The sequence below is a fragment of the Chrysochloris asiatica genome, unplaced genomic scaffold (assembly GCF_000296735.1).
Source record: "Chrysochloris asiatica unplaced genomic scaffold, ChrAsi1.0 scaffold00140, whole genome shotgun sequence".
In the NCBI taxonomy this organism is placed as follows: domain Eukaryota; kingdom Metazoa; phylum Chordata; class Mammalia; order Afrosoricida; family Chrysochloridae; genus Chrysochloris; species Chrysochloris asiatica.
Window position 1 is genome coordinate 2,141,108 of NW_006408658.1, and position 11,366 is coordinate 2,152,473.

Here is an 11,366-nt window from a genome sequence, read left to right on the forward strand (position 1 = left end):
CTGGCTAGCCCTGGGCTTGTTCTCATTAGAAGTGGCTGAATGAACATGTGGGTAGAGAAAAGGGGAAAGAGAAAAGAAAAAGACAGGTTATAGGTCTGATAGACACTGTGGGAGTGTCTTGAAATTTCTCAAGAAACTGTGAAGGCAAGAGACCATTAGGTGGCACATACGCAGTCCATTTATTTTTCCATTGTTATTTGCTTATGTGTTTGTTTGTTTTCATTCTCTCTTGTAGATTTGTTCTCTCTTCTTGCCTCACCTGCCAGGAGACAGTAAAAAAACAAACCTCTTCAGCCCCACCAATTGGGCTAGAGTCAATATCAGCTGCTATACAACCAACGTCAGCTAAATTCACCCTGAACTGAATGAACTACACAAAGAGCAAACAGAGAATGGTATACAAGCTCATACCATTGATAGTTGGTGAGTTCCTGAGAATACACCAATACACAGTCAACAACTTAATACAACAACACCACAATATCTAGAAAGCAACAAATCATCTCTGTTCACATGAGGAAAAAAAAAAAAAGAGAGAGAAACTCAAACAATCAACCAAGAAGCAGAGCTATAAAATGCTTTTGAGCTTTCTGGACCAGGCTGAGCAGGAGACACCATCATGGGAGTTGACATCTGCCACAACAAAAACCGAAAGTTTCATGCCAAGCAGCCAAAAGCCAAGACATCTACCTGTAACTGTTGGTCAAGCTCTACAGGTTTCTGGCAAGACGGACCAATTCCACCTTCAACAAAGTTGTGCTGAAGAGCCTGTTCATGAACCATAACAACCGGCCACTCCTGTCCCTTTCTCAAATTATCAGGAAGATGAAGCTTTGGCCAGGAGGATATAAGACAGCTATGGTCATGGGGATCATCACAGATGATGTGCAAGTTCAGAAGGTGCCCAAGCTGAAGGTGTGTGCACTATGTGTGAGCAGCCGGGCCCGGAACCACATCCTCAAAGGTGGAGGTAAGATCCTCATCTTTGACCAGCTGACCCTGGACTCCACCAAGGGCTATGGGACTGTCGTGCTTTCTAGTCCACCCAAGGGCCATGAAGTGTACAGGCATTTCGGCAAGGCTCAGGGAAACCCACACAGCCACACCAAACCCTACATTCACTCCAAGCCCCAGAAGTTCAAGTGTGCCAGGGGCCAAAGGGCCAGCCGAGGCTATAAAATTAACCTCAGATTCCGTCCTGGTATTAAAATGATTTTAGATGCAAAAAAAAAAAAAAAAAAAACTGCTTTTGAATGACCTAAGCTCAGAGGCCACAAACACTGACCGTTTTCCCAGGAATGAGTCATCAGAGTTCTGCATCTGGAGGTTAGAAAAAAAAAAAAAAAAAAAAAAACTGCTTTTGAATAACAACAGATACTGGAACTGGCTGAAAAGAGTTCAGGAGACTGATATTTAGGTACTTTCAAACTACAAAATCAGCAGTTCAAACTCACCAGCCAGTCCTCAGAAACCCTATACAGGGTCACTATAGGTCAGAACCAACTTGATGGCATGTAATAACAACAACAAAACTAATGACAGAAAAGTCGAGGGAAACAAGGAAGAATTCTGAAAGTTACTTCAAGAACAATCGAACAAAATAGGTAAATAACTGGAGACAATACAAAACCTGCAAACACAAATTCAGAAGATTAATACTAAGATATCAAATATGGACACTATACTGAAAGGGCAAAGGAGTAGACTTGAATCAATGGAAGCCAGAATTTGTGAGCTAGAAGACTATAGCACAAGGGACAGAGTGATAAGAATTGGAGAAGAAGGGTGCCAGATGATATAGGGTTTTGTGGAACATAGTTTTATTGAGACTGAATTGGAACATTTCAGCCAGAGGAGTGGCATCCTATTATTTGTTTAAAAGGATCACTCTGGCCCAAACCTAAAATAACACCTTTGCTATTGAGTTGATTTGTTCTCATAGTGTTTCTGTAGGACAGAATAGAATTGCCCATAGAGTTTGCAAGGCTTTGATTCTTTGCAGAAACAGACTGACACATCTATTTCCTGTGGAGACAGGATCTTGGCCTCAAGAAAACAGGAAGGTGAACAAGAAGGAAGCCAGTGGCATAGACAGAGAGATGTAGACCAAAATACTAAAATTGAAATTGAAATTTAAGAAAAGAGTCACAGGAAGCAGAGACAGAGAACTGGAGAGAAAGACAGGCTAAGAGCACAACTTTGTATCTGACATGATTATTGTTCAAAAAACACAGCTACAAATCTGAGGGAAAAGACAGTATTAAGAAATATTTTGATGATTTCTACTGTGAAATAAAAACAAATTCAGATTTAAGTAAAGAGAATCTTTAGTTGAAGTAATTATTACATTAAGAACAAGATCTGGTATGATAGTGCATCCAATTGCTCCTAGAGAGAAAAGATGAGGCTTTCTGCCCTTGTAAAGATTTGCAGCATTGGAAACAGGCTATGAATCAGAACGGACTCAAAGGCACATAACAACAACAACAACACATATATATGTACATACACACAATCTCTCTCTGTCTCTATTTCTATCACACAGAGTATTAACATTGATCTTCTATCTGCAATAATGTTGAAATGGGAATCATTGAAAAGAATGGTTTCTTTCAATCACCAGAATTCTTTTAAAAAAGCAAAACCAAAACTGAAACCATTTTTTCATCTCCCGTCCCAGGATAAATTCAGGTTCTTCCGCCACAGAGGCAGCCAGTCTGGGTTGGAGCTCAGAGTCAGCAGCTGTAGGAACCTACTCTACATTCAGATCTCTCTGGAACAACCTGAAGACAGGAGCTTGGTGTCAGGAAAACAGGTAGGTGAACAAGAAAGAAGGAAGTGGCACAGACAGAGAGATGCAGACCCAAACACTAAAATAGGAAGAGAAATTGAAGAAAAGAGTCACAGAGACCAGGAGAGTAAGACAGACTAAGAGCACAAATATGTATCTGACATGACTGTTGTTCATAAAACGCAGTTACAAATCTGAGGGAAAGGAGAAGACTAAGAAATATTTTGATCATTTCTAAGAAATATTTTAATCATTTCTATCAGATTTAGTTAAAGAAAAACTTTCTTTCAAATGATTATTGCGATAAAAGCAAGTCCTGGCAACATAGTGGATTTCAAACTGAGCTGCTAACCTCAAGGTCAGCAGTTCAAACTTTGCAGTGTCTCTGAGAGAGAAAAATGAGGCTTTTTGCTCTTGTAAAGATTTGCAGCATTAGAAACCCTATACAGGGTCACTATGAGTCATAATGGATTCAGTGTCACTTAATAATAGCAAAGTGAAATAATCAGGTAGTGTTGGCCCCTGAGTTCAATTGGTTCTGGAGAAGAAGGATGTTTTCAGACGAAGTTACACGCTGGCTCAGGCAGAGAGTGGGTTATAGTCAAGGGATTTAGGAGAAGGAGAGAAACTTAACTAAAGTTCAGACACATTAGTTATAATCATGTTGTTTTGATCGATCAGTGGGGACAAGTGAGTCAGCTAACCTTTCAGGAGACAAAGAATCGGAATTTGGAGGTTTGTCTGGCCTCATCATAAGTAAACTAGTAGGGCATTCATGAGTTTTATATATGACTCTATTAGCTCAAGTGGTTTTTTTGCAGTACGCAGAATCAAATGGGCAGAAGGATCATTGGAATTGTGGCTTTTTTCCAGGAGCACTGGTCTCAGATAAACTTTAACATTGTCAGTCAGAGTCACATAATACAGAGTGGTGGCACAATAGGTTAAGCATTGGGATGCTAATAGAAAGGTAGGGCTTCAAACCCACCACCCTCATTGTGGGAGAACTATGAAGCAGTCTGCTTCCCTAAAGATTTACAGCCTCAGAAGCCCTTTGGGACAGTTCTACTCTGTTCTATAGGGTCTCTGTGAGTCCGATTCTACACAGTGGCAGTGGGTTTGGTTTACTGCAAGCACAGAAAATAGACTGTAGATTAATGAAAGCCTGGGAGATTAATGAAAGGCTTCAGAAAAAAGGAGAAAGTTGAACTCCATCAGTAGTATAAAGACCCCAGACAGAGAAGGTGGGAAAGGACTCATGCAGTGTAATACACAGAATTAAGAAATTCCAGGAAGCTGAAAGTGTGCCAAAAAGCTCAAACTCATAAAAAAATATCAGGATTACTGGTAAACTAGAGCCTTAGTGGAAGCCTGAGACTCTGACCTTTGTTCACTTTTCAAGTTTGGAACTGAATTCAACCTATGGATCAATTTTTAGTGAAGCAATATATAAATAGATATGTATCTAAGACAACACAAGTGAGATAAATAAACACCATAGTACGGCCAACTATGTGAGGTCAAAAGAGAAACATATGCTCAAGGACAAAATTCATAAGGATTGGGAAACAAAGAGGAATGAAAACAAGAAACAGGGAGAAAGTGGGATAAGTGCTGTTACAATAAGGGAATTGCAGTCATTGCGTCGAAATGAAGTATGTGGTTTGTGGAATGTAGTACTGATGGTCTGCTCCATAAATGCTCACTCAATTCAGTATAAAAAGTTAAAATAAAAACATGAAGTTGTGGGAAGGTGGAAGAGTGTGCCTTCTAACAGAAGAGACAAGGTGGGTGGTAGGAAAAGAAAAGGGATTATAGAAGGGATTGGCGAGATTAAGAGGAACCTTGAGTATACTTTTGAATGTATCATAATTTTCACTATAAGAAAGTAAATGGTGAAAATTCGGGTTTCTCTATGCAGTTTAAAATATGGCTATGAGAGGGCAAGAGAGAGCATATTCAAGAGTCCTGATGAGGCGCTGCAGGATAAGATTAAATGAGTTCATTCACATCACATATGAGGTTCTCAAGAAACATTAAATATGTTTATTATTTTAAATCTGTAGAATGGAAAAGACTAGAAGGAATGATACTGAAACACAATGCGACGATAAACAATAAGATACACCGGTGGTCTGGTGGGGTAACCTTTAAACTAGAATTAAGCATATAGTGCTAGATTAAAATTTAAGCAAATTTTTGCTATAGCTGGGAATTTAGCATGAGTTTCTAATCGGATGAGTCATAATATGTAGTTAATCCAATAAATCCAAATAACGGCTCCAAGTCCAAAAAGAAGAAATAAGATCTAGAATAGTAGGCAAAAACTAAGAGGCAAAGTAAACTTTGATAGAGTATAGAAAAGGCTAGACAAGCCAAGAAGAGCCTAAAGCATCTTATGATTAACACCGGAGTCACAATTTCTAAAAGAGGTATTTGCTACTCAAACAATCTAAAATACCCTCAATTTACTCTCCATTCCATGACCTGTTTATTTCTTTATTAGCACTTATACTATCTAAAATTCTTTTGCTTTTCCATATACTTTTATAATCATGATCTATCTCCCCTTACTAGAATGTAAACACTTGAAGCACTGAAAAATAGTTTGTTTTACTCATTTGTCAATCCAAGACTTCCCAGCACGCTGAAACCCCTTAGCAACTATGAAACAAGTGCTGGGACCTTTATCATATGTTGCTAAACCTCTAATCTGTGGTATTTAGGTTCGTCTAAGTTATACATTCTCACAATGGGTACAAGAAAGAAAAGAAAGTCAGCAAAGAGGAGGTCCTAAAAGCAGTCTGGTGGAACCATTAAGAAAAGTCTTCTGAAATGATGCTTAGAATAAGACTATCAGCCATATAAGAACTAATTTAGAAAGGTGGCGCAAACGTGAGACTATCTAATGAAAGTAAATAGGATGCATCCATTAATTGATTTCATCAACAAATTATTCAGCCAGATATGCTGAGTTTCAAACACTTTTGAGACATCTATTTATTAAAAGTGTGCCTCTCTAGGATAAGTACTGCACCTCAAGGTCATTTGAATTGCAAGGTCGGTGGTTCAAACTCACCAGCAGTCCTTAGAAACACTATGCATAGTCTCTAGAAGTTGGAACGGAGTTGACAGCACATAGAAACAACAATAGAAATTTATAAAGGGAATATTTAAAAAGGTAAAATTTATAAAGGAGACGGGATCTAATCTGCATTTAATTCAGATTTCTTTTGTCTAAAATGAAGCCAGGAGGCTATTGAAAACAAAACCTAAGAGGAGGTTGCTAGGATTCAGAGAAACATTTATGTAAAGAGAAGTTTATTTCAAAGAATGACTCACAGAACAAAGATTTATGTAAAGAGAAGTTTATTTCAAAGAAATGACTCACAGAACAAAGATTGCAGGTCAGAGGCAGGTAGGCAGCTACCGATGACTCCTACCTGCAAGTAATAGAGCAGACCGTTGGCTCAAGTCCAAGGAGACAGATTAGAAAGTAAGTCCGATGCAGGATACAGACCCAGCAGAAAGCAAGCAAGCAATTTCTGAGTGTCTAACATGTTGAAAGTAGGCCACACCCCCAAGGAAACGTCCTTTCAATTGATTGACTGCTCATAGCAGGCCTCATCATACAGTTTATTACAACACATTAGATCTTATCATGGGCATAACTACATCTCAACTGCCAAGCCACTGAGAATCCTGACCCTGCCAAGTTGACACAAAACCTTAACTATCACAGTATGAGTATTAAATTTGAAGGTGGAAATGTTGGAAGGTGAGCAAGATCTGACCAGAAGGTTCCTTTGTTCTCTACAATTAGAAAGTGAATTCCTCAGAAGTTAGAGTAACTCCAAAGAATGCTTTAATTAGGCTTTCCCCCACCCTAGGCCTCTCTCCATGCTGCTTCATGATTGTGGAGACCAGGGACCTTGTCATAACTTCTCTTATCTCTCAAATACTACTGACTAGCAGAGTGCCTGGCACTTAGGAAGAAACCAAAAACTATATGTACATTAGGTGTCAAATAATAAAGATGTCTGATTGTGGGGCAAAAGAGGAGCCAAAAAGGTCACTCTTATGAGCCTGGAATATTTGAAAGATGAGAATAATATGAGTGTGTTGAGAAAATAAAAGAAGAGGTTTGTAAGGAAGATGGTAAGTGCCTCTTGGGACCCGTGCATGTGAAGGCCCCACCTCTGTCCCAGGCTTGCAACTAGGCTGTTTTCATTCCTTCCAGCTCTCAGGGATTCAACTTGCTTCTTCACTGTCCTCAGCTTCCCACCATCACCCACCAAGTACCTCGTTATTCCTGGCCCAGATCCCAGTGTAGTTCTTTTCCATCCTTAGAACACTGGCTCATGCTTCAAGGTATTTACTGCTAATCACTAAAGGCATGAGGACAAAATGTAAAAACCTAGAAAGGAAAAGAGTCCTCTCCTACTATGTGCCTTCAGAATATTTCAGGCAAAGTTCCAGAAACCTCACTGATCTTAACACAAATAAGAATATGTAAGTAAACTCATCTCAGGAATGTCATTTCTAAGTCTGAGTAACTACTCCAAAGGATCCCTGGGGGTGTGAATAATAAACTCTTGGCTATTAACTGAGATTTCAGCAATTCAAACCCACCAACTGCTCAGTGGGAAAAAATTGTGGCAGTCTGCCTCTGTAAAGATTATGGCCTTGGAAATTTTTATGGGGCATTTCTACTCTGTCTTATGGGGTCCTACTCAATGACAAAAGGAGCTCTGGTAATGTAGTGGTTACAAATCGGTCTACTAACCTCAAGGTCAGCAGTTCAAAACTACCAGCCATTCCGTGGGAAAAAGATAAGGCTTTCTGCTCCCATAAAGATTTACAGCCTTGGAAACCCTGTGTAGGATCACTATGAGTCGGAGCCTATTCAACTGTACTTAACAACAACAACAACTCAATGGCAATGTGTTTGGTGTGTTCTTCAACTAAAAAGGTCCCCATAGCTGACAGAGTCATGTGATTTTCTCTATCCTGGCTTAAAATTAAAGTCAGATCTTTTATTACTTTAGTGTCTACTTTATTAAGAAATAATTTATTCACAATAAATTGTGTTCTTTTAAGGTATGCAATTTCTAAGGTGTGACTGTTGTTGTTGTTGTTATGTGCCGTGGAGGCGAGGAATGACTAGTGGGTTTGAATCACCAACCTTTAGGTTAGCAGTCCAATGCTTACACTACAGTACCATGCCAGGATTCTTATACCATATTTTGTTTGTTTATTTATCTATTGATGGAATCCTGGTGTGCCACTGTGGGATAAACACTGGACCACAAGGTTGGTTGGAACCACAAGGTCAGTGGTTCAAACTCACCAGCCGCTCCTTGGAAACCCTATACAGGGTTGCTATGAGTCAGAACTGACTCAACAACACTTAACAACAACAAATTTACCTATAGATAGACATTTGTGTTGTTTCAAGTTTACCACTTTTATTTTAAAAAGCCACTCTGAACATTGACATACATATCTTTGTGTGGACGTATATTTTTACTTCTCTTCAGTAGATACCTAGAAGTACAATTGCTAACTTGTGTGCTCTGTGTATGTTTAACATTTTAAGGCACTGCCAAGTGAATTTCTAAAGTGGTTCCCAGCAGCAGTATGTGAGACTTCGACTTGGTCTACTTCCTTCCCAACACTTGATATTGTTGCTCTTTTAAACTTCAGTCATCCTAGTGGATGTGCAGAGGTATCTCCTCGTAATTTGACTTTACTTTTACTGATGAATACTGGTGTTGACCATTTCTCATAAATGTGTTGGCCACTGTATACAGAATATCTGTTCAAACTTTTGTCCATTTTTCTTCCAAGAGATTAATCAGATATTTTTTAAAGAAATTTTCTAGTACAGTCTGTCTATACATTTTTTAATTGTGGTATAGTACATATAACATAAAATTTGTCATTTTAACCAAATTTCATTTGCATTCTTTGACTTAGTGAATGTCAATTCTTTCTCAAATATGTTGTTGTTAAGTACAGTGGAGTCGGTTACAACTTATAGCGACCCTGCACAGGGTTACCGAGGCTGTAAATCTTTATGGGAGCAGAAAGCCTCATCTTTTTCCCACAAAATGGCTGGTAGTTTCGAACTGCCGACCTTGTGGTTAACAGGCTGATTTGTAACCACTATGCTACCAGAGCTCCTTTGTAAATACATGCATTGCCAATATTTTCTTCCATCCTTTGGTTTGTCTGTTAATTTTCATAAAGATATTTTCAAAAAGCAAAAATTTGATTAAAAACAATGGATACATTTTTTACAGTTCATTCCTTTAGTGGTCTATTTAGTTTGTTTTGTTAGGTCATGAATATTTTATACTTCTATTATTTTTTATCACAGTTGTATAGTTTAGGATTTCACATTTAGGTCATGATCTCTTTAGGGATGATTTGTGTGTGGTGTAAAGTAAGGATAAAGTTCCCTGTATTTCTACATGGATATCCACTTGTTGCAGCTTCATATGTTGGAAAGCCTTTGTTTTCTAGCAGTGCTGAAACAAAAGTATCCCAAGTGAGTGGCTTAGAGAAGAGATCAAAGTTGTCTCACAACTTTTGAAGGCTCGTGTGACAGATAAGGTTTTGTGTCAACTTGTCTGGGCCAGGAATCTTGGTGGTTTGGCAGTTGAGAGGCAGTCCTTTCTATAAAGAGATCTAATATGGTATTCTCCACTCTATGATAGGGTCCCCTTTGAGTAGCCAGTCAATTGAGGGGAGGTTTCATCTAGGAGTCACCTACTTCCAGGGTGTCTGACACTCAGGTAAGACTTGCTTACTCTCTTCTGGGTCTGGATCTTGCATCTGGTTCATCCTCCAACCTCCTGTTCTTTGAACTTGAGCCAGAGACCTTCTCCATTTCCTGCTGATCCTGATAGTCCTCAACGTTTTAACTGCTGAACTTATCTGCCAGCTTACCTGCCTGTGCATCTATCTTCCGGACCTGCCTGGCATACATGCCTGCTTGCCTGCCATCTGACTTGCCATCTGACCTGTCAACCTGGGTTCATCTGACTCAGGCTGGGGACTCTTCACCTCTACAACTCTGTGAGCCATTTCCTTGATATCAACATCTCTTGATATACACGTATAGGTTTAATAAGTTTTCTTCGCTAGAGAACCCAACCTAAAACAACTAGAAATACAAATCAGGACATCAACTCTGAGGAAAGGAATTTTCTTGTCTCTTACAATATCTAATAGCTGTTGACAATCTTTGGTGATCCTGAGTTTGTAGATTCAACTTCACATGTTGTCTGTCTTCCCCTTGTGTGTTTCTCTTTGTACTCTCCTTATTAAGACACCACTTAAAAATAATTAAGTGTAGGACCCACCCTACTCTAATGGTGGTCTTTTTAGGTGCAACTGATTCAGTTCTGACTCCTAAGCACAACAGAATGAAACACTTCCCAATCCTGTGCAAATATCACAATTGTTGTTATGTTAGAGTCCATTAGTGCTGCCACTTTCTCATACCATCAAGTTGGGGGACTTCTTTTATTTTGCTAACCCTCCACTTTTCCAAACATGATGTCCTTCTCTAGGGACTTGTCCCTCCTAACAACATGTCCAAAGTATGAGTTACAAAGTCTCATCATTCTTGCTTCTAATGAGAATTCTAGCTGTTCTTCTTCCAAGAGAGATTTGTTTGTTCTGAAAATCCATAGTAACTTCAATAGCTTTCTCCAATACTATAATTCAAATGCATCAATTCTCTACAATCTTTCTTATTCATCATTCAACTTCCACATACATTTAAGTCTATTGAAATACTATGGCATGTCTTGGGTGCATCTTAGTCTCAAAGTTTTATGTTTTAACATTTTCAAGAGGTCCTGTGCATCTGATTTGACTACTGCAATACATCATTTGATTTCTTTTTTTTAATACTTTATTGTGAATTATGTGATAGTTTACATGGGAGAACATTAGCTTCACATTGATCCCATCATATATCGTTTCCTTGCCATGGTTATAATTCCCTCCATGCATCATCCATCAACCAAAGTGTATACCCCGCAAGACTGCCCTGCAGTCATCCGTACACAGCCTCTCTCCCTTTCCGAGTCCAAAGTCCCCAGCCACTCCATCTCACCATTGTCTCTGCCTCCATCCCTGGCATTACTGTTTCTCTGAGTAAGGTTCCGTTCTCCGCCTTTCTCCCTTGATGGTTCCAGGGACCTCCGCTCTTAGACTGTAAAGTTATTCACTCCCCTCCCTTTGCCACAAAATGTCTACCTTTACATTTCCAGCCCTTACAATCAGTCCTGATAACAATTATTCACTATTGTATCGCAATAGATCTATCTGCATCTCCTTTCATCAGCCCCACCTAGACAGATTGAACACTACTCAGTGGAGATTCTACCTTGCTCCATTTCCTCTGGATCTAGGTTCCCTCTTGAAAGCTTGTAAGCCAGTCATTTCTTGCCTCTGTAGCGACCCCCTCCCCCCCAATTCTAGGTAACCCATGTCCAAGTTGCCCATCCATGTCCTCTCCAGGTGTGGAGGGAGTGGGAATGATCCTCGCTGTAAAGAT

General features: G+C 39.3%; 1 pseudogene; it reads left to right on the forward strand.

Annotated features, from left to right (window-relative positions):
- Nucleotides 1-619: 619 nt before the first annotated feature.
- The window catches only part of LOC102827438, a 23,664-nt pseudogene continuing 12,917 nt past the window's right edge, over nt 620-11,366 (forward strand).